Here is a 27,252-nt window from a genome sequence, read left to right on the forward strand (position 1 = left end):
CTTTCATATTGGCTGCAGTGAGTAAGGAAGTGCAGCTCTGTCTCTACTGCTCCCTGATCACAGTAAGAACACAACCTCTCCTCTCTGGGCAGCCAGGTCTGTCTGTGCCGGCCTGCCTCCACTGCCAGGTTGTGCTCACTCAGTCTGTACTTAGTGTTCTCCTCAGTTTGGTATTAGATACTGTAGTCAGGTAGGCTGCCATAGTGTACTGTACATATGTTTCCATTTTGCTCTGGGATTCTATTAGTTTTGTCCAATAATCTATGTATTTTTCTTTTTCTTTCATCATAGTTTAGATGTTCTGAGTGCTTGCATCCTGAAACTGAGGCGGTCATGGTGTAATGATCTGAGACGGTTGATGGTTCGCTAAGCCTCAGGGCCAGCAGGCCGAGGGGACTCCTTTGTGGGTTTGACTCCTGGTAGCATAGGGCTTTGTAAGAAAAGGAGAGTGGGTTCACTTGTTTTAATATGATTCCAGAAATGTAGGGCTTGTTTTTGAATATTTAACAGTGGAGGATATTGGCCTGATTCAGCTCTGCATGCAGATTTGGGAGCTCTCTCTCTCTCTCTCTCTCTCTCTCTCCCTCTCTCTCTGTCTTTTTCTCCCTCTCTCTCTGTCTGAATGTCTCTCTCTCTATGTCTTTCTCTTCCTCTATCTCTTGTCTTTCTGTCTCAGTAGGACCTGACAGATGGAGGACTGTCCTGATGTCCCTCCAGGACCGCAGTCAGAGGTTCATTTCTGCTCTTCTCTTGCCGTGCCAAACAGTAATTAGAAGTTATTTAACTGTCCTTTTGAGCTACTTTAATACATATTTTAACATCAGTGAAACAAGTGAATACATGAATGTGAAAGGGGGGGCAACTCTTAGCTCATTGTTTCGGTATCATGGCCTACACTTTTGTTTGCTACAGTCTCAGTCCTGACATCACCATTGTGGCTCTGAGAAAGTGAAATGTTTGTCCGGGCCAGATCACAGAGCTAAAAAAAAGTCACCTGTCCGTCCATCAGTATGGTGAAAAGTAGATAATGACTGACTTTTCATTTTGAGTGAATTTATCCTTTGAGATGTATAAACTATACTGTGTGTTAACATTGTGTACAGCTTGTTGTTGTTGCCATTAACTGGCTGAAATATCAGTTCATGCGTTCATTGTCTTATAACTAATTGCAACTTATTTTGAAAATCAGAAGGTAAAGTGTCTTTTAAACTGGAGTGGAGTATGTGTGGTACATTGCTGACTCATGCGCTGACATCTATCTATCTATCTATCTATCTATCCATCCATCCATCCATCCATCCAACCACCCATCCATCCATCCATCCATCCTTGGGCTGTGCAAAGGAAAGAAGAATAAAAACTGCAACTAAACTAGTGTAACCAAAACGTGTAACCAGGCTCTAGTTGAACCTTGGTGATATGTGACGTGTGATGTGCTTTACAGTCTAGGGGGGAAACTGAGACTGAACACACTGTGTAATGTTTTAATGTTAGGCATTCCTTAAAGGTCAATATTACTCGAGCATGTTATGCTATAAATGATGTATTCTGTACATTACATAAGCAAAGCTGATGTCATCTGACACTACCTTGAGTAAAGTAAAAAGTAAGTTGTTAACATACACAAAACTATTTTGTCATACCTAACAAATAAAATGTTATTGGAAATGATGTTTTATCTTATAACAATCAGTTTGAACATTTTACCTGTAACACCTGTGCTTTTCAGCCCTCCCTCTTCTGCTTTTGCTTCAGCCATGTCTGGATTATCAGAGCAAGCCTATCACCTGCATGCTGGCAGAGCTAATAAATTGCTGTGTGTTCTCATTTGTTAGTTTACATTTCTTAATGCAAGCTATATTTAAGATTGTTAACTATGCTTTTAAAAAGTTATGGGGACAAAACTGTCCATTTCAAAACGTGCTGGGGACATGTCCACAGCATCCTCAGTGTAAATGAAACCTCTGATCCAAGAGGTTTTTATGCCTTAACCTAACCAATCGTATGCAGCAGCCTTGTCATAACATACACTTGAAAACTGAAGCTAAGAAAAAGGAAAGTTTAAATCCTGCTGGTTTGCAAAAACGTCCACATTGATTCAGGCAGTTGGTTTACTGAGCTGGTAACACTGACACCCTGTTCACATCATATGAGATGGATGGAAGATTTCCATGTTGCCACAAGCACGTTTTTACTTAATGAGACAACATGACAGAGTTATATGAGTTGAATGACAGTTCTTTGATATAACACTTTATGTTGGGTCGCCTGGGATCAGGTATGCCCTGCATCCTTTTTTCCGGTGGGCAGCTGGAGACATTTAGAGTATGTTGTGGTCTCTCAGAAGCTGCTTCAGCCATAAAGCTTGGTTGTAATTAAATTGGTCAGCCCAGGCAACAGAGCATTTTACAGTGATAAGTGTGCCCTGACACTATTCTTATGTAAATATATGGACAGAACCACAGAAAGCACAGTCAAAGTAAGAGTTCCACAAACACAACTGAAGCATTAATAAATTTTATTTCCAGTAAAACAACATTTAACAACTTTTACAGAAGGACATTACATCTTCCATAATAACATTACATATAAGTCGTAACAAATAATGCAACAGCTATTCTACTGTATACTATATTGTTTCATACTTCTGTTTTCCAAACCACTTGTGAAAATGATGTTTCATCAGTGCAGCATACAAAATAAAGGTAACACGAGAGAAGCTTTGTTGAAAAAAATCGCAAATACAGATTCATTGTTCAGCACAGAATGTGCACACAATGGATCCAGCCTATATGTTTTTCCTACCAATACCACTTCCTACCACATGATAAACAATGCCAAAAATAGATGCCTTATATTTATATTCATCATATAGGTATGTCTATATATGATTTCTCATTGATAGCATTAAGGGGACATTTGCAACCCTTTTCACAAATATAGTGGAAGCATCACCTTTTCATTTGTTACAAGGTGTCACCACCTTATCCATTTCCACCATTAACATTTCTGCTGATATTATTTCACACTTTTCATGTCACAGTGCTAAATGTGCAATTCCACCTAATCTTTCCATCTCTGGACTTTATTTGAAATATATGTAGAACATTCAAGTTTTTTTTACACGACTGCAGGCTGCCAAAGCTCCACAGAAGTACAAGTGTTGAGGGGGAAACGAAGCGACACCAAAATGAAGCACAAGAAGAAACATCCCAAAAATAATTATTCAGCTGTTAATACTGCCTACAATCCCTTAAAGCCACATGAGGCTGGGCAATCTTAGCACAGCTTGATGGTAATAACCCTCTTCTGTCACGCCGCTTTACTGGCATTACCCAGCCCCTCTCCTCCCATTTTTTTCCACCGCACAATCACAGCCTGGGGATGACACTGAAGAGCCGTAAGACAACTTCAAGTACAGCATTTTTACGAGCTCTTTTCAATCTCTGTTAAAGATTTCAAATGAGGGACAATATTTACATTTGTAAGGAGGTCTGGTTTGCTTCCTGCCAGGCAAAGTAAGGTGTGTGTGTGTATATATATATATGTATATATGTATATATATATATATATATATATATATATATATATATATGTATATATATATATATATATATATATATATATATATATATATATATATATATATATATATATATATATATATATATATGTACATACATACAAGTGACAAGTTAGACAGGGCAAAATGCATAACGAAAAGAGTGGGGTATTTCATAGCCAAAGATATGCAGCCTTTTGCCGTGGCGGAGGGTGCAAGATTTAGTTGTAGTGACAGTAAATAACTATTTGTTCTTACCATTTGTTAAAGATAACTTTCTTTGCCAAACAAATAAAAAGCATGTTGGAACTAGCAATGTCTCCTCTCTTGCTGTGCCAGGATCAGACCTACTTTTCACCTAAGACTGTCCCAATGATGTATCAAATGTCAGACTGCCTCAGACATAATTGATTTTCCAAACGATCAACGTATACTGACAAAACCGAAAAACTGTGACCACAAAACCGTGATAAGAACCGAACTGTGGATTTTGTGAACTGTGAAACGGTTATACATATACATACATACCAAATCTTACCTGTAGCATGTAAGAAGTGGTCAGAATTCAGCATAACTTCTAACTGCTGCTCGTTATACTCAGTACTGTAGCTATCTTTGGCTGTAGCATCTAGCTGCCATTAGCAAGTAGCACAGTTAGGAATTGCAACCAATTCAGGCAGAGAACAGGGAAGACTATCACCTCTTCAGTTACATAACGTCAACACTGCTGTTACTACTCTTTCTGTTGATAATGGTAGGTCAGTTACCTAAATTCTGGCCATATCTCACAGATTGCCCCTTTACCTCAGAATGTACATGTATATCACATGTATGCTGAAAGATGTATAGTATGCTCTATTATAATCATCCCTCCACCCTACAGTGGTTGTGAAGTGATCCCCTTGTTGAGTGACTACACTATTAAAAGATCAGGGACAAATTCCCAGGCCTTGTTAACAGCTTAAGTATTCCAAAATTCAATTGAAACTAATATTAAAATTCCACCCAAAATGTAAAAAAATGTCCAGATCATCGGCACAAGGATGAATTAGCTATTAAGCAAATACTAGGAGTTGCACGTACAAAGATAACCAGTTGTCAGCACTGAGTCTCCTGTCTGGCATCATTCACATCCACCTCAAACAAACAAAAAACATTTTGCACAGAATTTGTTGATTTTTTTTCATGCCAGATGACAAACAAACGAACAATTTAAACATTGTACTTGACTTGGCAAATAAAACTTTCTGTAACTGAGTACTGGCCAGTCAGCAAATAAGTAACAAGCATATTTAAAGCCCAACTAAGTGGTTTCTGGCCAGTACAGGACAGAGAAGACAAAACATTTCACACCTTGAGCGCTGATCAACATTTTAAGGCTAACAATTTAGCAAACAACTACCTGCTGCATGTCACTTAAGCTCTGCTTTGGTCACACAGCTCCTAAGTAAAATAGCAGTCATGAAAATCATGCATGATTCGGCAAACTCAGACTGCTGAAGCCTCATAATAACTACAACTGAACTTTGGACAGCATTTAGGCACGGCCCAATTCCTTATATTGCAGTCACTATATGACAGTATCAGTTCATGGCTGTAATGGAGAAAAGGGATGATTACATTAAATGAGTGTGTTATAAAGATCAGATGTTTAACAGGTAGCGAAGTGACATTATCAATCACCACTCTTATTCTGCCTCTACTCTTCAGCTAATCAACAGTGCAGGGCCAATATTATTGTTAAGTCGATTTCAAGACTAATTGAGGTTAAAGAGGAAGCCATTGTATTGACAGTATTTCACACTATCACCATACGTCCAAGCTTTAATATTCAGTTATTTTCACACAAAACATCAAAAGAAAGACTAAAAATCCATATAACCATCTTTGTAGATGTTACTGTGTCATACAGTTGACCTCCGCATGGTGTTAGAAAAAGTTCCAAAATATTTTGAACATGTAGGTTATTGAGGAGCACAAGTATGGGAAGTCTTTGCATGACAGCACATGCTGCTGGTGAAGGGACGGATCACCACCTACAGTACAAATACTGCACACAAACTACAAAGCACTCACCCCTACACTTGCTTAATTTGTCACATAAGGAAAATCTAACATTTGACAGTAACTGACCAGATCATCTGTTTCCGATCGGATATTGCGGATCTTGTGATGTATCCAATAAAGAGAAAGGGAGGATTGTCATTGGGATAAACCAATAGCAGCTACACAACCACACAGCCTATTGCCCTTGTGTTTTGCCTTTTGTACATTAGCTCACATGCATGGATGGAAGCGCCAATGCTTTAGCTATTGCCCATGTTTTATACACTCACACACAAGAACACACACCTCTCTATCAGACACACACTTACAGCTGTATCATGCATGTATTGTTCCCTGTTGTTCTATGTGTGCACTGTCGACATCTCAAGCAGAGATCATTTATGTCAGAGAGGCTTTTAAGATGCAACACTAAACTCATATGGAGCATGCCTGGTTCCATCATGGAGGTCCTTTTGAAAAAATTCAGGAAAATTATTATTATTACTGGTATTTTTCTAACACTAGGCCCTTAGTTATTTGACCATCATTCTAACAGATTATGAAAACATCTTTCTTACAAACTTTTATGAAGTAACAGAAATATTGAAAAGTCCACTTTAATCATCCTTTAGGCCTACACTGCATTGCAAATATTTTAACCCAAGGCAATGCACTGAAAATGAAGACACACAGGAGCAATATGAGCCAATGATTGAAATTTAATAACTGGACATCAGACTCCAAGATGGCTCCTAGCTCATGTTGCATCTCTTTAGGTTTGTGTGTCCTACTGTGCATGCATAGAAATAGCCTTCTACCATCTGGGAAAGTTTGACCAATGACCAAAGTCAGAATACAAAGAATAATACTGACCTTGTTTGCAGTTTGAAGATGCCTGTTTCATAATCATGGTCAATGGGGAAAATGCCCTTTGGATCACAGAGGATATGTTTTATTGCAGTATCTACATTGGCCACTGGGTGAAAATGGCAGCAGAGCTAAAGCTACATTTACTTTTCTGCAAGGATGCATGTTAATATTTCTACAAAACATTAAAAAGCAGGGTGTTATCTGAACTCACTCACAAACTAACCCATTGTGTAACTTGTTCAGATGAAGTAGAAGAAAAATAAAACATCATCAACATTAATCGAGTTTTACATGCCAGAATAAAATTAACAGCAATACAAATGTCTCCAAATGATACCTATGCACATTGGCCTAGGAGTAGCCTGGATTGCAGCCCTAACTCGCCACACTGCATTGAGTTTAGTATGTCAACATATTGCTCAGCAATGCTATTTGTGAGTTAAATACCCTGATAACTGATGAGAATGGTGGTAAAAACTACAAAAATAAGGATGCATCTCCTTTCAAACTGTTCAACATTAACTCAACCAGCATTTTAGCTACCAAAGAACAGAGGACCTCCAACATGGCTGACTGAGGATGTGTTGCACCAACTGAAAGCCCTACATTATTATTTGTATCGTCCGCGGTTCAGCAAATAGGAGCTGCATTTGGTTAGAAAGAAATGGAAAACTATCTATGATTTTTCTTCCCTTTGAAGTGACTGCAATGTTTTCTTCTGTAGGTGTTTGCTGTTTGCTCGTATGCATATCTCCTGTATGTGTTTGCTGAGTGTTGGCATGAGCAGTGTAGTGGTGAGAAGATGAAGCTATAATAAAATTGACCATTAAATAGTTTCTAGATGAGTATATCATACATACAAATATACATTCTTAAATAGGAGGATAGTTACAAACACAAAACACAATATGTACCAATAGTAAAGTCATTTTGTTTATACTGTGACAATGATATATGAGTTATTGGAACCTTATAAAAAGTAAACAAAATTTGCAAATGATAGCCTGAAATCTTAGGTACCTTACATTATGCACACATGCATTCATATCTACTCTCAATGCTCACACTCATTGTCATTCACACGCCACGCACACATACACCCACGCTCACACATATTGTGAAGGTAATAAATAAAGAGAACTGGGGCTCTTTCACTCGTCTGGATCCTCTGTCTTGACATCTCTGTCTTCATCTTTTTTTTCTCTTTACACAGCCACCTGAAACACAGACAAAGAAACATAATACAAATGTGTCAGTGACTCACTCTATACTTGAACCTGTTCTGTTTTAAGTTGAAATCAACAGTTAGCTGACATGGTAATAATCGTATTGCTTTTACGTTCATTACAGGGTAACACCATCATAAAAAGTGTGTTTACAGGTATTGGGGAGTACTACTGCATACGTGAAACAAAGTAAATCTTTTTGTAGGTCCAGAGGAAGCTGCATACAATCTGTTGAATCACTTAATGTCAGTTGCATTGTGGGTAGAGTGGGTGCCAGGTTTGGAAAAAGGAGAAGAATGCATGGAATAGACATTCAATATTTATGGTGATGTATTTGACATTATACAATGCAGGGTTCCATAACTAAATTAAAGTTTGTTAACTCCGTGCTACACAAAAAAAGAGCCAAATGCAGTTATTTAAATAAATATACACATGAACATGTCAGGCACTGAATTTGCGTTGGGGTGAATGTAAACAGCAGTAACATGGTGGTGATGAAAACATGGTCTAGGGCCCTATGATTTCTGCGATCACGGAATCGCGGACGGAATCGCGGAATTGGTCAATTAAAACGGAATCTACTTTTTAACGCGGAATATCGCGGAATTTGACATAATTTCACTGAAATGTTGTTTTCGTGTGGAAGAGGAACGTATGTCTGGGGAAAACTGCAAGGAGGGAAGCAAATCTGGGTGGCACAACAAGCCCCCTCCACAGACTGAGCCCCTCCCCTGTCAAAACAATGTAAGCATGGCGAAGCGGCTGCCTACGGCTCCATCTTCGTCTACAAGAAAACTCAGAAACTTGACATTAACCCCTCACTACAGAGCCGAGCAGTTCCCGAACGACTTTTATGTGTCAGGTGAACTGTTGTTTTGCAAAGAAGCAGACCTGATAAATCATAATTAAAGGTGTAATGCGTTAGAGATGCACCGATCGATCGGCAACCGATCGCAATCGGCGGATAATATGTTTTGATCGGAGTTCTCAAAATAGATCAAATCAGGCCGATTAGATGACATTTCAATATAGAGATAGTGCACTGACTGCATGCAGGGTGGGAATTTCACGGCGGCCTTGATGCAGCGTGAAAAAAAAAAAAACTAATCATTGGCTACAGCGGCCTCTGTGCCCCTGGCCCGGTTAGCGTAGCGGGCTTGCCTTTAATTACAGCCACCTGAGTGCACAGTAGTCACTCACAGTAACTTCAGTGAATCCGCGGTATGTGCAGATGAAGTCTCATCATTACGATGATCTCACGTGAAAGCCTCTCACACAGCAGCAGCTTCTCAAAACTGAAGAACGAAACTTACAGCACAGCGAGCGAGCGCAGCCGGTTTTGACATGATACGTAACTGACTTATGTGGTAGGATTTAGTACGGTAAAGTTGGAAATGTATTCACAGATTCAAACTTCCCGGATCAATAACTCATAAGTGAAACCTTGTTAAAACACAAACGACGGCTCTTTTCTACCATAGTAAGGAGCTACAACGGTAGCAAAACGAGCGTCTGGACATTAACTCTGGTCTGTATGGTCAGCCAGCTGTGAGACGAGGGTGCAGGGACCGTCTACAAAGTGCAACACTGAAAAGAGAAACTACAAAAAATTCAATAACTTCACTATTATTAAGAGTGTAGTGTCGCCAAAATCACTCCACACATCAGTGGTCTCCTGCTGGTTATTCTACATTTTTTTTGTTTGGAAAAAATGTGCTTTGCCATAATTTTGGGGAATTTCTATTGGGAGAAATATTCAATAACACTAATATTCAGTGTGGTGTCACAAAACTCACCTCACCCTAACCCTACTTAACAAAAACTACTTTCTAATGTAACTTTAACTTGATTTTGGTATTAAAAAATGTTTTAATACACAATCCATGTCTTATTATAAATTAGGATGTTATGGTATCAGTCTGAAAGGTAAATCAACACATTTTACTCAGTGGCCTTTGTGCCCTGTCATGTGGCCTTGGTGCCCCTGAAAACAAAAGTGAAGGCCAAATGGACTTGCCCCTAAAATGATGAAATTCCCACCCTGACTGCATGCATTCCCACTAGTAATCTACAGTTACTCTATGTAAACTGAGTCCAAGTTAGGGCTGCACGAATCTGGAAAAAATGTGAATCAGGATTTTTTTGCTTAGAATTGAGATCACGATTCTCTGGCACGATTTTTTTCACAAAATGTTTATTGCAGTGATGAACTTGAACAAAACAAAAAAAACCTAAACATTGTAGTATGGCAGAGGCATACCACTATGCCTCTGCCAAAGCAATGTTTTTTTTTGTTTTGTTAGTTCTATCATTGGATGATAAATGATTTTTACAAAAGTAAAAAAAAAATTAGTCTCCAAGATGAGAGGGCATCCTCTAATACCTCATGTTGTACAGTGTTTATTGGGCCGTAGCTTTGGCTAGGTGATATGTGATAGCTGCTGTGATCGGCTTTCTAAAACGGAGGCATAATATTCTTCCTTTTCCAAAAGCCGCCTCAGGGGTGACGTGACGTGAAGCCCGAAGTTGGGCTGCAAACAGTTGACAACATATTTGTCTTCAAAATAAGAGCTTTACATTGCACCCCATTGGAGTTTAGAACTGGGTTCTTAGCGGGGGGCTTTTAATTTGAAAGTAGCGACCGTTTCTAGCTTGTCGCTACAACAACAAGCTAGCAGTCGAGGCGGAAATAAGTGTACCGTCCGAGGCAGCAAATCGGCGGACCAAAACAGACCCCCAATTTGCCGCCCTCTGTCTAAAACCGCGGACCTAGCCGTCAATAGGACGGGCAGATTGGCGGCTTGCTGCCTTGTCTAAAAACGGCTTCTCACACTCCTTCCAAACACTCAACTGCAGGTGGGCTTCCGCCACTGAATCACGTGTTGTAAAGACGCTTTACCACAGGTTTAGGGAGGAGGCAGCGGCCGTGCTGCGTTTGGGGGCGCTTCAAAAAATCCGGGAGGAAAGTAGGAGCATTTGTTTGTGATTCAGCTCGAGATATAAAATGCTTCAGAATCGCTGTGTGTAGAAATGAGATCACGTGTATGTGTGAATCGAGATCGCCATTTTTTAACGATTTTTTGTGCAGCCCTAGTCCAAGTTGTCTCTAAGAGTCTTTAGAGTGTGAAATATTGCACATTGCCTCAGCCTGCAATAAAACGGTGGTCAATTCATGATACTTTCTCATCTCCTAATTTTTATACTTAATAATACAATGTCAATGTTGTGTAAGAAGAATCATTAATTAAATATATGAAAGTTACACAAGACAACAATATAGAAGAATTTATGGATTTGACGCTGTGATCGGTGATAGGCAATATCGGGATCGGCAGATACTGCTCTCGATGATCAGTGATCGGTGATCGGCCCCAAAAATCCTGATCGGTGCATCTCTATAATGCGTGAGAGTTAGCCACCTGTCCGATTCATTTTATCGGCATATCACAAAAGTGACTGTTAACTGCTACTAACAGTAGCTGCTGTTAGCTAGCTAGCCCTCTTAGCTGACTCTGCCTGGGCTGGGAGCTCAGAGGACAGGGGGAGGGTTGGTGTTTTCACTGCTAGCTGTTTAGTATGCTAACTTGACATAACGTCACAAGTATAATTTCTCATTTTGTTGTCATCTTTGCTAATTTCTAGAATATTTACAACTTAAATTTTCAGATCTATATTGGTATGCATACAATTACTGGATCTGCCTGAGAGCTGACCATGTTTTTATTCAATGAAACCCAAATGAAAATATACTACTGTATGAAGACATGATGAAGTCAAATTTTTTTGATGCACTTTAATGTACTGTACGGTACAGTATTGAGGAAATGTGTTTTATCACCACAATACATTTAAGGTAATTTCTATTTAATTTGTGCACATTTTAGTCATTTATATTAAAAACACACAGTTTTTGGTAGTATAATAAGAGTGAAAGGTAAAAAAAATGGAATTCCAAAAAATTTAAACTGAAAAAACGGAATTTGGGAAAAAATAAAACAGAATTTGGGAAAAAAATAAAACAAATTTTATAGGGCCCTAATGGTCAGCACATTTATATTAAAAGTTCAACATCTGGGAACTCCTCTGTAGTCTTGCGACTGGTCGCCCTCAAACAGCTTGATCTGGGCTGCTGTGGTGGACACAGGTCCGTAAGCACAACAGTATCTGCTTTCCCATTGCTTCCACCTTATCCGATTCACCTCTCTGGGACAGGATGCTAGCCAGGAGCAGCCTTAAATCCAAGATGGATTAGCATGACTCTGGAGCTCTACTACTCCCAGGGGTGGTCCAGCTAGTCAGGTTGGATGGTCGAAAGAGGTTGTGGGCAGTGTGTGTCTCAAAGTCTGCTACTCTTAATCTAAAACCCATGTTTTCTTCTCAAATGCTGACGAATGTCTTTCAGCAACAGGCCAAAGACTTTGTAGCTGGGAAACCAGCATTTAGAAGAAAATTGAAGGAGTTACCATCTGCTGCCACGATGAGACATTGAGCTGGACTCTCTGGGGGCTGTGACAGAAGAGACGATACTGTCCAAGTTGGTTAGCATGTCTCCCACAACCCCTTCACAGCTTGCTGATGGAGGTGAGAAATGTCTTCAGTCAAAGACTTTCAACCAAAACATGGCAGCAAGCAGCAGAGGACATCATCCCTGCCGGTGGCCATCAAACTGTTTTAACTCACCCCTGAATGGCTGATGAGGCCACTTGCTGACTGGACTTTATTATTAAACTGTCCGTAACTTTCATAACTGTGCAATACACCCCTTTAACTTATAACATACATGTACATTAATTTTGCACACCTCACTGCACATACCATCATCTATGACTCAAGAATGGTGTCATCACAGTTGACTTCTCAGACTCGTCTTGGTCTTGGCCAGTGGTCTCTCTCATCAGTCCAGTTAAGGAAAGAATTAAACATTTTGAATTTGCTAATTGCTTTTGTTTTTTCCAGATGTTGGATGAAAATATTGATATTTAACTCAAAAGTTTAGAGTCAGGACATGATCAGCCTAGCTTAGCCTGGCTGTCTAACCTTACGGCTATCAACAATCATTTGAGTTCAAGCTAACACTTTACAGTATGATATCTTGATAGTACCACAGACAGTACCATTACGACAACAACTTGGAAAATATCTTAAGGGCCAGCCAGGGGAACGGGAAGAACACTGGGAGATGAAGACAGAATTGAGGATTGAAGGGCATGAAGAGGAGGAGGAAGTGGAAGTTGACCAAGAGGGAGTAGAGGATGAAGAGGAGGAGAAACAGGGAGAACAACATGAAAGGGAAGGACTAGAGGATGCTGAACAAGAGGGAGTAGGGGGTGGAGAGGTGGGAGAGTACAAGAGAAAGAGGAGGGGAGGATGAAGAGGAAGCTGAAGCAGAGGAACAAGAGGAGGAGTAAGAAGAGAAAGAGGAGGAGGAGTAAAGGATGAAGAAGGGGAGGATGCTGTGGACTAATAAATAATTCATTGCCTCTCTTAGGTCCCTTTCTACCCTGACTTTTCTCTTTACCGCCTCATATCCCCCCTCTCCCTCTACTTCTCCCTGTCTCTCTCCATCGTTCGGCCAGCCTTTGGTAGTCAGTTCCCAGTGGAAGTAGGCTGCATATGCCAGGAATCTCTCATGCTGGATGAGCGCCTCGTTTATCTGCTGCTCCTGTAGCTTTCTGACTCCAAACATACATACATTATGTGTTGTTACGAACCTAGAGGTCATAAATGTTTGTCTATTTTTAATATCCCTCTTTACCTGAGTGAGTGTTTGAGTGTGTGTGTGTGATTGGTTGCAGGTGTGTCTGTGATTGTAGGTTGTCCCTGGGAGCTGATTGGTTCCTGCCTTAAGACAAGAGGCCGGCTCCGCCCAGTCCCTGCAGGCTCTCCTCTGCTGTCCAAGACTGCTAGCATGTGATTGTGTATGAGCTCTGTTTTTAATAAAACTATGTTAAAACACTTTGCTGCTGGTGGTGCTTGGAGGATGGGAAGAGGGGAGTGTCACATTCATGTTGCAGCAGGGTTTCCCTAGGCCCTGGTCGTAACAACTGGGGGCTTGTCCGGGACCTGAATGTCCATGAGGTGAGGTAGATGTGGTTTGGTTTAGTTTGTTTGTGTAAGTGGCCTTTAGTTAAAGGGATAGTCATATAAAGTACATATCTATAGTCGATCTGTTTCCTACCGTAATCACTGATCAGCGCAGCCTCAGTTTGGAGCAGCAGATAGCTGCTCCAGCCCAGATGCTCAGCTTTGTACTGCAGTGAACGGGGTCCAGCAAAAAAGCTAAATTAACCACCTAAAACAAGGCTCACCTAAAATTTTTTACATCAGTTCAAGTGTACATTGTATAGGTAAAATACCTAAATACCTTTCTTTTGGCACTACATTTTCTCAACCGCAGAACCTCCGTATCCCTATGCACTAGCGTAACTGGGCAACAGCTGATCTGCGAGCGGCGGAATACAGTGCGAGGCCCAGCTGCTGGACGAGAGGTTTACTTTCGATAAAAACGAAATTTAACTCTCCGTATTCTTCCACATTAGCGCTCATGTGTAGGGATACGGGGGTTCTGCAGTTGAGAAAATGTAGTGCCAAAAGAAAGCGTGGTCTGACGGCAATGTAAAGCAGTGTGAATTTTACCTATACAACATACACTTGAACTGATGTAAAAAAAATTTGGTGAGCCTTGTTTTAGGTGGTTAATTTCTCTTTTTCTCTGGACCCCGTTCACTGCAGTACAAAGCTGAGCATCTGGGCTGGAGCGGCTCTCTACTTCTCCAAACTGAGGCTGCGCTGATCGCTGATTACGGTAGGAAACAGATCGACTATAGATATGTACTTTATATGACCCCACTTCAAAAAAACCGAACTATCCCTTTAAGTGTAGTGGTCATCTCTTTTGTTAATTTGTTGTTGCTGCATGTTGTGTTTCTGGCTGAGCACCTTGACTAAGAAAGCTGCCCGGCATTTTCCAGAATTTGCCACTTTATTATTTTGCCTTTCTTATAGGTGGTAATCCTGAGTGGGGGTACGCTTCATTGTTTTCGCAGTTGACTAGGTTCCTGGTCTTCGGTGATGCACTGAGTTCAGCGTTTAAAGACGCCTCGAGCTCGGCAAGCCACTGAAGACTAGCTAAGTGAGTTAGCCACCTTTTATAGGCAGGTAAAGTTGAGGTGTCTCTACAGTTTCCCATCATTTTATACTTTGCACAGCAACGTGGTTTTGTGGCTGCTTTTGTGTTGGTCACGTTGTGATGTGTGGCCCTAATTAATACTTGTGTGCAGTAACTTTTTGTGACCTTATGTTTGTGGTAACTGAACTCCACTTTTGTTGGGTTACTTGTGGTTGCAGCTTAAGAGTAAGCTTGCAATATTTGTGTAGTGGGGACTACAGTGTGATGCCTTTTGTGTGTGGTTGTTGCAGTCCACTTTTGGTTTGATCACATAGGTGTTACTGTTTTTAGTGTATTAATTAGTGTGATTGGGATGGCGTCACTCGCCAGATCAGTGGATCTTGGGTGGTGGGTATGGCTTCCCAGTTTGCCCGGTCACTTAGTCTCGCTTGTTACACTCCTTTACAGTAAAGTGTGGTTGGAAATCACAAGGTGTCCATGTTGGTTGTGGTAGTGGCAGTTCACGTTTGTTGGCTCACTTGTGGTTGCAGCTTGGGTGTAAGCTGGCAACATTTGTGTGTAGTGGTGACTACACAGTGACACCTTTTTTTGTGGTGGCTGTTGTACTCCACGGTTGTGAGTTTATTCAGGCAGGGTTTTCTTATGTTTCTCACACTTGATTTGAAGGACACTCAATGAACATTGTGCAAAATAGTAGGGCCTGACCGACTTATTTGTTGGCCGATTTTATCTATTTATTATATCTATTTATCCAATATTATCACAGATATATCGGTATCAGCGAATATATTGTGCGATATGAAGACCTTATATTTAAAAACTACAAATACAGAATGGAGAAAGTCACTCTGCAGGGTGCGTTTCGACAGGGGGGGTAAAACAGCTCGGAAATGTAACAGCTACCTCACTAATGGTTAAACTATAAACCAGCACAAAAATGACAATTACCAACATAACATAAGCCACCATGTTCTTAACAGACACACTAAAAACACTCACAAAAAGTAACATTTAGTTTTAGAACATAAATAACAAACTTACTAATAATATTAAACTGTCTGAAAAAATTATACATTAGTGAAAATAAACATGTGCGTCTGCTACAGGTTTTATTCCGCCCTCCGCATGGCATCATAACGGGAACGTTTCAGAAGCGGAGTCTTTTGCCTGCCAGACTTTGTTGATCTGATCTGCTCTGTGCAGCTTGTTGCGACTTTCGTCAAAAATAAACCAGGCAGCCGAATCGCAAAGCAGCCGTGCCCGGTTTGACTCCACTGTACGTCGGAGCTGATCACGGCCACTTGTGATTTCAGCACACTATCTGCTACTAGCGGATGGAGACTGATGTCAGGTTAACAAGGGGGATGCTTTTTGGTAATTTTGCTAACAAGGGGGATGGCATCCCCCCTCTTCCCCCCTCAAATCGCCTACTGCTGGGAGCTGATTGGTTCCTGCCTAAAGACAAGAGTTTAAAGGCCAGCTCCACCTGGTTCCTGTGGGCTCTCCTCTGCTGTCCCAGACTGCAAGCATTTGTGATTGTGGACAAACGATGTTTGTTAATAAAACTATGTTAAAACGCTCGCTGCTGGTGGTGTTTGGGGAACAGGAAGAGGGGAGTCTCATTTTCATGTTGCGCCAGGGTTTCCCCTAGGCCCTGGTCGTAACAGTGTACATTCATTTACATGTGTTTTTGGACTAAAAGTATATGCATATAAATGGTCAGTCCAAGATAAAATCATTTGACAATGACTTTTTGCAACTGCACTCATCTGGAGGCAGGCGGTTTACCTGCAACTTGGCTCGCCGTCAGCAGTAGCGCCCTACTGAGTCTGTTTGAGTAAAACACAAATTTCTTGAGGAATATGAAACTTGTACTGGGATCAGAATAAAATATGTTAAAATGACATTTTCACATACATGGTGTGTGTAGTGTCTCTTCAAAACAGGACCAATAAAAGAGGAACATTGAGGTCAGGTCAAACAGACATTACCACGACATTGTCAAGAACTCAGCCTGAGTACATGGGGTGCTGCTCTTCCAGGTGAGTTAACAGGGCACACCAAATAAAATTTGTAATAAAAAACATTGACACAGTAAAGCTTAAGGGCTGTCTGTGTATGTCTGTAGCCCTAGTTGTTGTCATAAGTCCTGCAACATTGGTGCTAGCTGGCTTATGTCAGCCAGTTCTTGGCCAATTGAACATGTAGAATAGGCTTTAATTGGCTGTTCTGTTAAGTGAAGGCCTCATTGCCAGTGCCATTTGCAACTTTTTATCAGACATTTCCTTCACTAGAGGTGCGTTTCCTTTTATGCAGGAGCAGAATGTACAAGCTATTTGGCCATCAGCTGTGGTCTTTGCAGTGTGTTCAAGGGCAACTTTTTAGCCAAGGCACAGACATAGGACATGGCTATTTTCAAATGTATCGAAGAATAATTGTCCCTTTGTGAAGTACTACTGACATATGGGAATACTTTTACAGAACATCTTGTTGCTTATAGTAGGGTTTTTTTTGCCTGTTCTTCCTTTCTAAATGCAGATGGACAGGATTAACTACAGCGTAACAGCTTGTCCTATGAAACAGTTAAAAGCAAAAGCTCAGCTGTTTAGGTCACTGAAGTACTGTACCTCTGAGACATGGTGTGTAGGTAAGAATGAACGTGAAAGTGTCATCACTTCTCACTCAGTTGTTGTACACTCTGCAAGCCCACAAGACAGACATTATTTTAGATGGATTTGATGTACACATGTAGGTATCTGCTCTCTTGGGATCAAAGAGAACCAAGTAGGTGCATCTTGTGAGTGCATGTGTGTGTGTGTGAGTCAGGGGGTTCCACTTGGGAAGCAGATGGAGCTGGTGGGTGGGTTTTGTGGGGAGGATGTAGCAGGCGTGGCCAGCTGCCTGCTGTCCTTTTACAGAGACAGTCTTACCCTTCCCCCAAAATGAAATCCTTAAATGGTCTTTGACAGAACACACAGATCCACCACAACAGAAAAAGATGCTGCTCAGAAAGGGGGAAACAGAACTGAAGTGAACAACGGTGGCAAGTTACTGATATCCATTTTTGAAATCTGTAAGAGGTGCCAATTGTTTTGGATAAAACCATTAATAGCAGTTATCTAAAATACATTCCTTTAAAATTGTCTCACAGTATCCCAAAAACACACATTTTATGCACAAAATTCTGATTCAAACATTATCTTGATTTTTTCCACCAAAAAATGTTTTGGGCTCCAGTTTTGAAAAATCCCAACGGTTTAATTCTGCAGCTACTTCTTTTAAACCACTTCCTGTATAGCAATGGCCTTACTTTGGATGTTCCACAAATACATATAATTGTTTATGCAGATAACAGTGATACTCTCTACCTCCCTAATCTTTACCAAGATTTGTATCGGAGGTGGTGTCAGTAAATCATTTCACCACGTTGATCCAGACTAGAATATCTCACCACCTGTCTGTGTCTTTGGTGCTAGTTAGCAAATGTTAGCAATGTGACTTAATACCTAGCTACAGGTGGTGAACCTAGCAATCTATGTAACGTATGAATATCAGCATGTTAGCATTGTGAGCATGTTTGCAAGCTGATGTTAGCATAGATCCAACTTTCACTGTGTGCTAAACACAGCCTCACAAATCTGCTGTAGATGCTTGGTCTTGCCAATCTACCATGCGTCTGACTAAAACCAGAAAAGCCTTAAGCATCAGACTGTCGTTGATCTTTATACCAAAAATGATTGACATTATTCTTGACTATGAATGTCCTGAGACAGGCAGAGAGATGCATTTTTTATTAGATCATACCAGCTGTAGGGCATGAACAGCTTCTTATAACCCACTCTGCTAAAAGAAAATGCTGAGATTTATGAGTAGATGTGAGTGAAATTGGATTTTATTTTCCACTGGAACTTGACTTGGACTTGAAATTTCCAGAGATTTTTTTGTGTTGGGCTGCCACATTTACAGCAAACAAACATGCCACTGTTTCTACATTGTATCGATAATAAACAGAAGCAGGGAGGAAGAGCCAGTAAGCTCAGTGTTTCCACATGCAGTGACACACAAACACATACAGCATTTGTATAGTAGGAAAGTTGTTAACGCATCTGCAGCCTAAATCAGTACCCAGCCTCAACTGTAACGCACTTTACTCTGGTATCAGCAGGCGAAACATCCAAAGACTGCAGCTGATACGAAATGCTGCTGCTAGGTTTTTAACACGTACTAAGAGATGTGACCACATTACACCAATCCTTGCTGCTCTTCACTGGTTACCTGTGAGTTTTCAAATTGATTTTAAGATTTTACTGTTTGTTTTTAAAGCCCTGAATGGTCAGGCTCCTGCCTATATTTGTGATCTGCTGACTCCTTATGAGCCTGATCGCTGCCTGAGATCCTCCAGCAGGGCCCTTCTTACGGTTCCAAAATCTCGACTTGTCACTAAAGGTGACTGGGCCTTTGCTGTTCGTGCCCCTCAGCTATGGAACTCCCTGCCTAGAGATCTCAGGCAGGCTAACTCAGTATCCTCTTTTAAATCCCTTCTTAAAACTCACTTTTATCTTATGGCTTTTTCTTAATTGATGGTATTGTTGTAACTATTTAAATTATTTTATGTTTTGTCTTTGTTTGGATTTTTAACTCATTATGTTATCTGTTTTATTGTAAAGCACTTTGTAACTTGTTTTTGAAAAGTGCTATATAAATAAAGTTATTATTATTATTATTATTATTAACTAAATACAGAGAAATGTCCCACTAAGCAATGCTACAGGACCAAACAACAGTAACACAGAAACTGTAACTGTCTTTGGCAACTTATATGAGGACAAAAAACCCTGCAGCGGTACGTGCAGAAGCGTCTGTCCTCCAGCTTCTCCTACCGACTCTTCCTCACATTTCTGCCCGAAAAACAGCGTCTATCACCGGCAAAAACTTTAACTCACCGAGTGTTTGTGATGAAAATAAATCACCGCGACTGTCAGCCCTCCTGACCGAGACTTCAGGAAACTTTCCCCCAGAAATCAGCATCCGTCCCCACGAGTGAAGGAGTCAGACAGGGTCCTGTTTACTGTTGGTGATTATGTAATTATGTAATTTAGTGTGAAAAACGTAACTTCGTCACTTTCCAGGATGTTTGGTAGGTCAGGATCTCAATCACTACACATTATAACAGCATCCATATGATTATATAATGTCCGCGGGTTTGGATTAACAGGGGGGACACCTGGGAAACACCGACGTCATCAACATGACATGTACCGTCACGCCTCTTTAGGAGCCGCAGCGCCGGCTTTCTGTGTTAATTAAACGGAGGAACGGCGGAGATGCTTCGCTCTGTGTGAATCACCATTGGCGGAGAATTGGCGAACCACCGCTCCGGAGATAATGTGGAGATGCTGTGTAAACTGAGTGCCTGTTTCACTGCATATTTTCTTCCTGTTGTCGTGTGTTGGTATGAGCAAGAAGGTTCTGACACTGTTGGCAAACTAAAGTCAACAGCATGAAGAGTAAAATGCCAGGTGTGTTGTTGTGGGTCAGGCAGCAGTTTCAAATGGAGCAGGTCTGTGGGTTCCCTCTCTCCTGTGGAAACATGCTGCACCTGCATGGCCTCAGCTGTATCCAATGTTTTCTGATTGCAGCAGCCCTTGGACAAATCACTTATTTGATCCTGTGGTCGTCTGTTGACTGGGTGAAAAGTGGAATCACTGCTGGATTTTGGTAGATCAGTGAACAATGATTCCATGTGGAAAGGTCCATTGGTTCTGTCCCTCCAGTGTTGACATGACACATCAGCACTGTTTCGGCTGTGTCCAGTTGCACAATCAGCACAGGGTTTAAATTTGTTACTGGACCAGGGTTCACTTAGTATCAGCACAACCAGTAGAGTGCTGTAACCAAGCCATTTGCTCCTCTTGGTGATTTGTTTGCTGCCTTTTTCATTGCTGTATAACTTTCATATATATCACACACACGCACGCACACGCACACGCACACGCACACACACTTATGTACCACAGACAGCCTACACTGTGCTGCACACTCATGTGTTTCCTATTACTGCAGCATAGTCTCTCTGTTCACTTTCACCAGAATCAGGACGTATTAGCTTGAAACACATCTCCCAACAAATTCTGCACACAGAAAAAGAAATTCATGCACACTCACAATCATGCACTAAGATGCAACAGACTAAAAACAGACTCCAGGTCAGAGACCTGGCTCTTTTTGTGCAGGTGAAAATTATCATACATCCATTCTTGCATGCATTGAGGTTGGTGGTTTGAAAGGCAATGACAATTACCTTTCTCTCATTCAACACTGATCTGGAGTGATACAATGACCCACAGCACGGCAAGTTACAATCTCACTCAAGTTGCAGTTAGAGCTAACCATCGCCATTCCTCAGCTCAGCATGTGTTCTGCTCTGTGGAGCTGTGGTGAAGAGTAAAGAGTGTACTCTGAAGGTCAAAGAATACCCTGGCTGGAAACGCCTTCATCCAGGAACTAGCAAACACACCCACTTGTCGGGTTACGCCAGATTCCCATTCCATAAATCCTTGTTTGGGGGTATGTTTTTCTTGTCTGGGGCCTGGCTGACTTCCCCCTCACTGGGGTTTATGTAAGGTGATGGAAACACTGAGAGGAGGGTGGAGGACACAGTTGGGAGAATAACAGCAATAGAATGTAGCTGGAAAGGAGAGCAAAGAAGAAAAGGCTGGATAAGTGCATTTTGTCAAATGAAGAGTTGGTATGGGAGAGAGATTTAGAAAGAGGATAAAGAGAAATGCAGAGCAGATACCAGATGAGTAAAGTTAGCAGCAATGAGAGGCTGCTGCTTGGCATATACAGTAGTTGAGAGGTTTCACTGTTAATGTGACTCACCCTCCAAATCAGCTGGCCTCCTCACGGGCCCCACCACAGACCCCACCATCACCCTCCATTAGACCAAATGTTTTTGTTTTTTTTTTAATTCCAAAGTCTTTTTGTTTAAGGGACCAAGGATATGCTAACTGCCAGTGTTGGCTTAAAAAAATATGTCATCGTCAGCACTTTGACTGATAAATTGGTTTTCCACTACGAACATAGAATCTGGCTAGCCTTACTTGCTAGTCCAGTCACCTCAGCATGTCTTACGTTTGTCTGTTATTCAAGTAACAGAGTAATGAATACAGTGTGGGGGTCACCATCCTGGGAAACATAGACAGAGTCTATAAGATAACCCCACCTCAACCCTTTCTTTAACACCCCCCCCCCCCCCCCCCCCCCCCCCCACAACCAGTCGACCTTCTGCTACCAGAAAGTCTTTTTTTATTTAATAACATGAAGATGTCTTCAATCCATACTCTCTGTGCTTCTAAATAAAGATAGGTGTTTACATGCAAACATTTTGCATACCTGTGATTTATCTTTAGAATATGTTTTCAAAAATATGTCTTTAGGCTTAGACCATGAGTCTAAAAACATGCTAGCAGCTCTGTGTGGCTATGCAGACACAGGCATAGGCCTGCATAATGTCTAACAGAGTCACTGTGTACTAGTATAGCTTGTAAGCATGCTAACATTTGCAGAACCAAAACAAAATCATAGCTGAGGTTGATGGGGATTTCATTGGTTGTTCAAAATTGAAAGTTGGATTGGATGATGGTGCTAGATGAAACATCAGGATCAAGATAATCTGAATGTCTATACCAAATTTCATGTAAGTCAGTCCTTGGTACGGTGACAGTTTAATCCAACCTAAAAAGGTCAATTTGCTCTTGTATGGAAACACATTTGTACCATAATTCAAATTAAAATGCATTTACAGAAATGCTTTTTCATTTTAGGAATGTAGCTGCATTTTTTGACTCATAAATAAAATTAGTAATAAATCCTCCAAATTGCATTTTCATTTTCTTCTTCAAGACTGCTCATTTTGTAACTTAATTCAAATGATAAAGAAAAAGACATTTAAGATTTAATATTCAAAAGATGGCCCAGCAAATAGGTACCAAAATTCAATTTGAAATTTCAAATTTGAAAATTAAAATGCATTAGCAGAAATGCTTTTTCATTTCAAAGTCAGAGCTGCATTTTTTGACTCATAAATAAAATTAGTAATAAATCCTCCAAATTGCATTTTCATTTTCTTCTTCAAGACTGCTCATTTTGTAACTTAATTCAAATGATAAAGAAAAGGACATTTAAGATTTAATATTCAAAAGATGGCCCAGCAAATAGGTACCAAAATTCAATTTGAAATGTCAAATTTGAAAATTAAAATGCATTAGCAGAAATGCTTTTTCATTTCAAAGTCAGAGCTGCATTTTTTGACTCATAAATAAAATTAGTAATAAATCATCCAAATTGCATTTTCATTTTCTTCTTCAAGACTGCTCATTTTGTAACTTAATTCAAATGATAAAGAAAAGGACATTTAAGATTTAATATTCAAAAGATGGCCCAGCAAATAGGTACCAAAATTCAATTTGAAATGTCAAATTTGAAAATTAAAATGCATTAGCAGAAATGCTTTTTCATTTCAAAGTCAGAGCTGCATTTTTTGACTCATAAATAAAATTAGTAATAAATCATCCAAATTGCATTTTCATTTTCTTCTTCAAGACTGCTTATTATGTAACTTAATTCAAATGATAAGGAAAAGGACATTTAAGATATAATTTTCAAAAGATGACCCAGCAAATAGGTACCAAAATTCAATTTGAAATGTCAAATTTGAAAATTAAAATGCATTAGCAGAAATGCTTTCTCATTTCAAAGTCAGAGCTGCATTTTTGACTCATAAATAAAATTAGTAATAAATCATCCAGATTGCATTTTCATTTTCTTCTTCAAAACTGCTAATTTTGTTACACAAAGAAAACTGCTTTTTCGTTTTGAAGCCCTCCCCCCGCAAAAAAAGGTCCAAAATTCCATTTGAATTCGCAATCCCAAGCGGCGCAGGAGAGTGACGTCAGCGGCCTCTCTTCTTCAGTGTTGCCAACATGGCGACTGTCTCGCTAGACTTAGCGACTTTTCAGACCCTCTAAGCGACATTATTTCGAAAAAGCGACTAGCGACAAATTTAGCAACTTATTCAGATCATCGTGGGAAAGGCGAGAAATAGATTATATTGTAATTCACATGCTGCTCAGAGTCATCGCAGTCCACGGCTGTATGTATGTATATATATATATATATATGTATGTATATATATATATATATATATATATATATATATATATATATATATATATATATATACATATGTATATGTATATATATATATATATATATATATATATATATATATATATATAGTAATCGTGGTTCGATTATTTACCCCTGTGACCTGCCTCTGACCTACATGACGTCATTTCAACATTTTTCTACTCGTACCCAAAAACTTGAATTCGTGTTCACAGTGAGGACTTCGTAATCGTAGAAATTAGAGTCGTACTCACAAGACTTTGCACTCACAGCTTTTAGATTCATACTCACATAAAAACAATCCTAACCCAAACAAATTCTCAGACTCGCGTATATGACAGTAGAATTTTGTGTACAACAATTTTATTTGCTTAATGTTTAACATAACGAATATGAATGTGAGAATCATGCACACGTCTTTTTGATAGCGATCTTACTCCATTCCAAAAAGAATTAATTAAGTTGTCAAGTCTAAGTCTGTTTTCCTTCCTGTTTTATCTTTTTTAGGGTCACCAACCATTCCCTGCATTGAGAGACTCATTTCTAATATAATCAGTGACAACTAGTCTGAAAACAGCACCGCAGGAGTCACAATAAGGCGCACTATGTCACATACAGGGTGGGTTCATGAAGTCTGGAGGATAGTTTTATAGGATTTGATTCAAGTGCAGTGATCCCTAACATTCTTTGTCTGTGCTGGTGATACAGCATCATTTGCCTGATGTAGACAATGATGTTGCTCTCCACTGTATGCAGTAGGGTGTGCTTGTCTGGTGTTATAAGTTCAATTCATTGTTTTTTTTTTAACTTCATATTTAACATAATGATTTTTAGGGCTTTTTTAAAGCTATGAAACTAGATTAGATTTCGTCTCTGCATGGCAGTATGTTAGATTGAAGGGAGTTGGGCCCATATAAATCAGGCCTTTACAGAACAGGTACTACATTGGGTTGAGCGTATTGTTTCAGAGACCATCAAAACTTGTGATTCTGCTGCTGAAGAAATCAATTCTAACAAGGAGAAAAACAAATATCATAAAATATTTAGATCAAACTGAAGACTTTACAAATTCAAATTAAGACATGTTAATATTTAATGGGGCTTGACAAATTTGAATTTAAGTTATTTAGCGATTTTAAGGATTCAGAGAGGCAATTCATAAGACGGAGAAAACTATCTTTAAAAAAAGACAATGTAATGACCTCTGCTTGGTATCACAATCAGCTCAGCGCATCTACTTGTACAAAACAAATATCTGAATATCTTTATTCCTTGAATGCAGATGCATGCTCTCAAGGGACAATCCACACTACTTGGATAAAAGCTTAGGTGACGGGATGCACATCTCAATCAGATGGCAGAAGTCCCTATTCACCATTCAACAAGAGAAACTGTATGACTGCGGATATAGAAATCGCTGTAACGATAAACACCACACCAAAAGGTACAAAAGGCGCTCATGATGAGGCTGAGGCAAAAAATAGGCAAAATCATGGATATTTGTGCAACGGGACATGTGCCAATAGTGCAGCACCCTAATCCCTGGCTTTCATTGGGCCTGTGTCTATGACATCACATGTGCAATGCTATTTTGCTCCATCCTCCACGCTACTACAGATCCGACTGAGAGCATTGCAGAAGCGGAGTGAGCTGCCGGCTGATACAGTAGACCTCCTGAGAGTTTGCTTATTTTGTCATTTTTTTGTGCTTCTATCATGGGTGAGTAGGTTACGTTCTTAAATATAAATGTACTTCAGCTCTCGACATAGTGAAGTGAAACATGATCCCAAAATGGTACAGGGTGTTTTATTTTGAAAACTGGCCGGATGTACTATGTTGTTCCTGTGTGTGACTTTCTGCCTAGCACAATCTGCTCTGTTCAGCTTGACGCGACTGCGGTCCGTCTCCATAAAAAATAGACTTGCTGCATATTCTCCACAGAGCAGAGCAGCGAGGCACTTCTCGGACACTGCTGAGATGTGCGGTGGCACAGCTGGTGGAAACATGAGCATTGACTATAACGGCCATGGCAATCGTATCGGGCCGTAACGGTCCTGGTGGAATATAGGGGTGCAAAACTGAGTAGTGTTAAACAACGTCCTACCTCTGCACTGGGTTGTCAAGACAAAGTAAACATTAGGGGTCGGTAAAAAATATCGATTCATCAGTGCATTGCAATATATTTTTTCCCAATTCAATATCAATTATGGATGGAAGCGTCTCGCCCGCGACCTCGCTCGAGGGTCGGAGGGTGATGCGTCACGGAAACACTGTCGGAGCGGCGGAGGCGGGTAGCTGATGTCTGACGCACCGCTCTTTCAGAAACTGTAAACTCCCAGCGCAGCCGGTCTCACCCTGGCTGTTGCACCGTACGCCCACGAGTAGCACTCTCCTCCGGGGAGAGAGGGGGGGTCAGTGTCAACGTTTACCCTCTCGCATCTAGCTGGAGGGTGGAGGGACCGCGGTTAGGCCTATGTTTATGTCAGACAAAAATGTACCATGCAGTCCCAGAAACAATGGCACTTTCTCGGCTTAACTATGGTTGCACTATTTTATGACTAAACGCATCGAGTACCTTTGTTTACATTTCAATTCGAACTAGAACTTCCTAGAGGAAAGATTTATAATTTAAGATGACTTTTTTTAATCAAAAAATTATCAACAGGTACTTTAATTATTATTTGTTTATTACTACTTATTACTGAATCGATGTCTAAGCATTTAAGTCAATATTGAATCGAATCGATATTGAATCGAATTGCGACCTAAAGAATCTAAATCTGATCGAATCGTGAGGTTCTTAACAATACCCAGCCCTAGTAAACATTGGACTTTTAGTGTTTGAGCTAACAACATATGCTGTCATTTTTCTGATGAGGAAAGTTTTGATTCTAGAGTTAAAAATCACAACATTTCACAAGAGGTGAACGTAAATACTGGGCTGTTGCATTCTGGGCTCCATAAATCTTTGAAATGACAGTGTGGAGAGCAGACTCCTACTGCAGCCAACGGTTGTACGATCAAGTGAAAAGTAAAGAGGCCAGCAGGTTAATTTTAGAGCTCTGTGGTGTCAGTGGGAGTCTGCTGCTACCCCTCTGTTTACGCAAGCCTGCTTGGACCCTGAGTACACACTCTGCATACATTTCATACATCGTTTTCTTCTCTGTCTCAGAAGTATGTAATAGGTGGTTGATCTTGAGAGCTAAGATGCAAGATCATATAGTTGT

General features: G+C 40.3%; 1 protein-coding gene across 3 annotated transcripts in view; it reads right to left on the reverse strand.

Moving 5' to 3' along the window:
• Positions 1-2,501: 2,501 nt before the first annotated feature.
• cdk14 (cyclin dependent kinase 14) overlaps positions 2,502-27,252 on the reverse strand; it is a 485,271-nt gene continuing 460,520 nt past the window's right edge. For all 3 annotated transcript variants that reach the window (XM_030394396.1, XM_030394398.1, XM_030394397.1), the window contains one exon: positions 2,502-7,695. The gene's annotated coding sequence lies outside the window, so the exon portion shown is untranslated. The remainder of the gene's footprint in view (positions 7,696-27,252) is intronic.

This window comes from Sparus aurata, chromosome 17 (genome assembly GCF_900880675.1).
Source record: "Sparus aurata chromosome 17, fSpaAur1.1, whole genome shotgun sequence".
NCBI classification, from domain to species: Eukaryota; Metazoa; Chordata; class Actinopteri; order Spariformes; family Sparidae; genus Sparus; species Sparus aurata.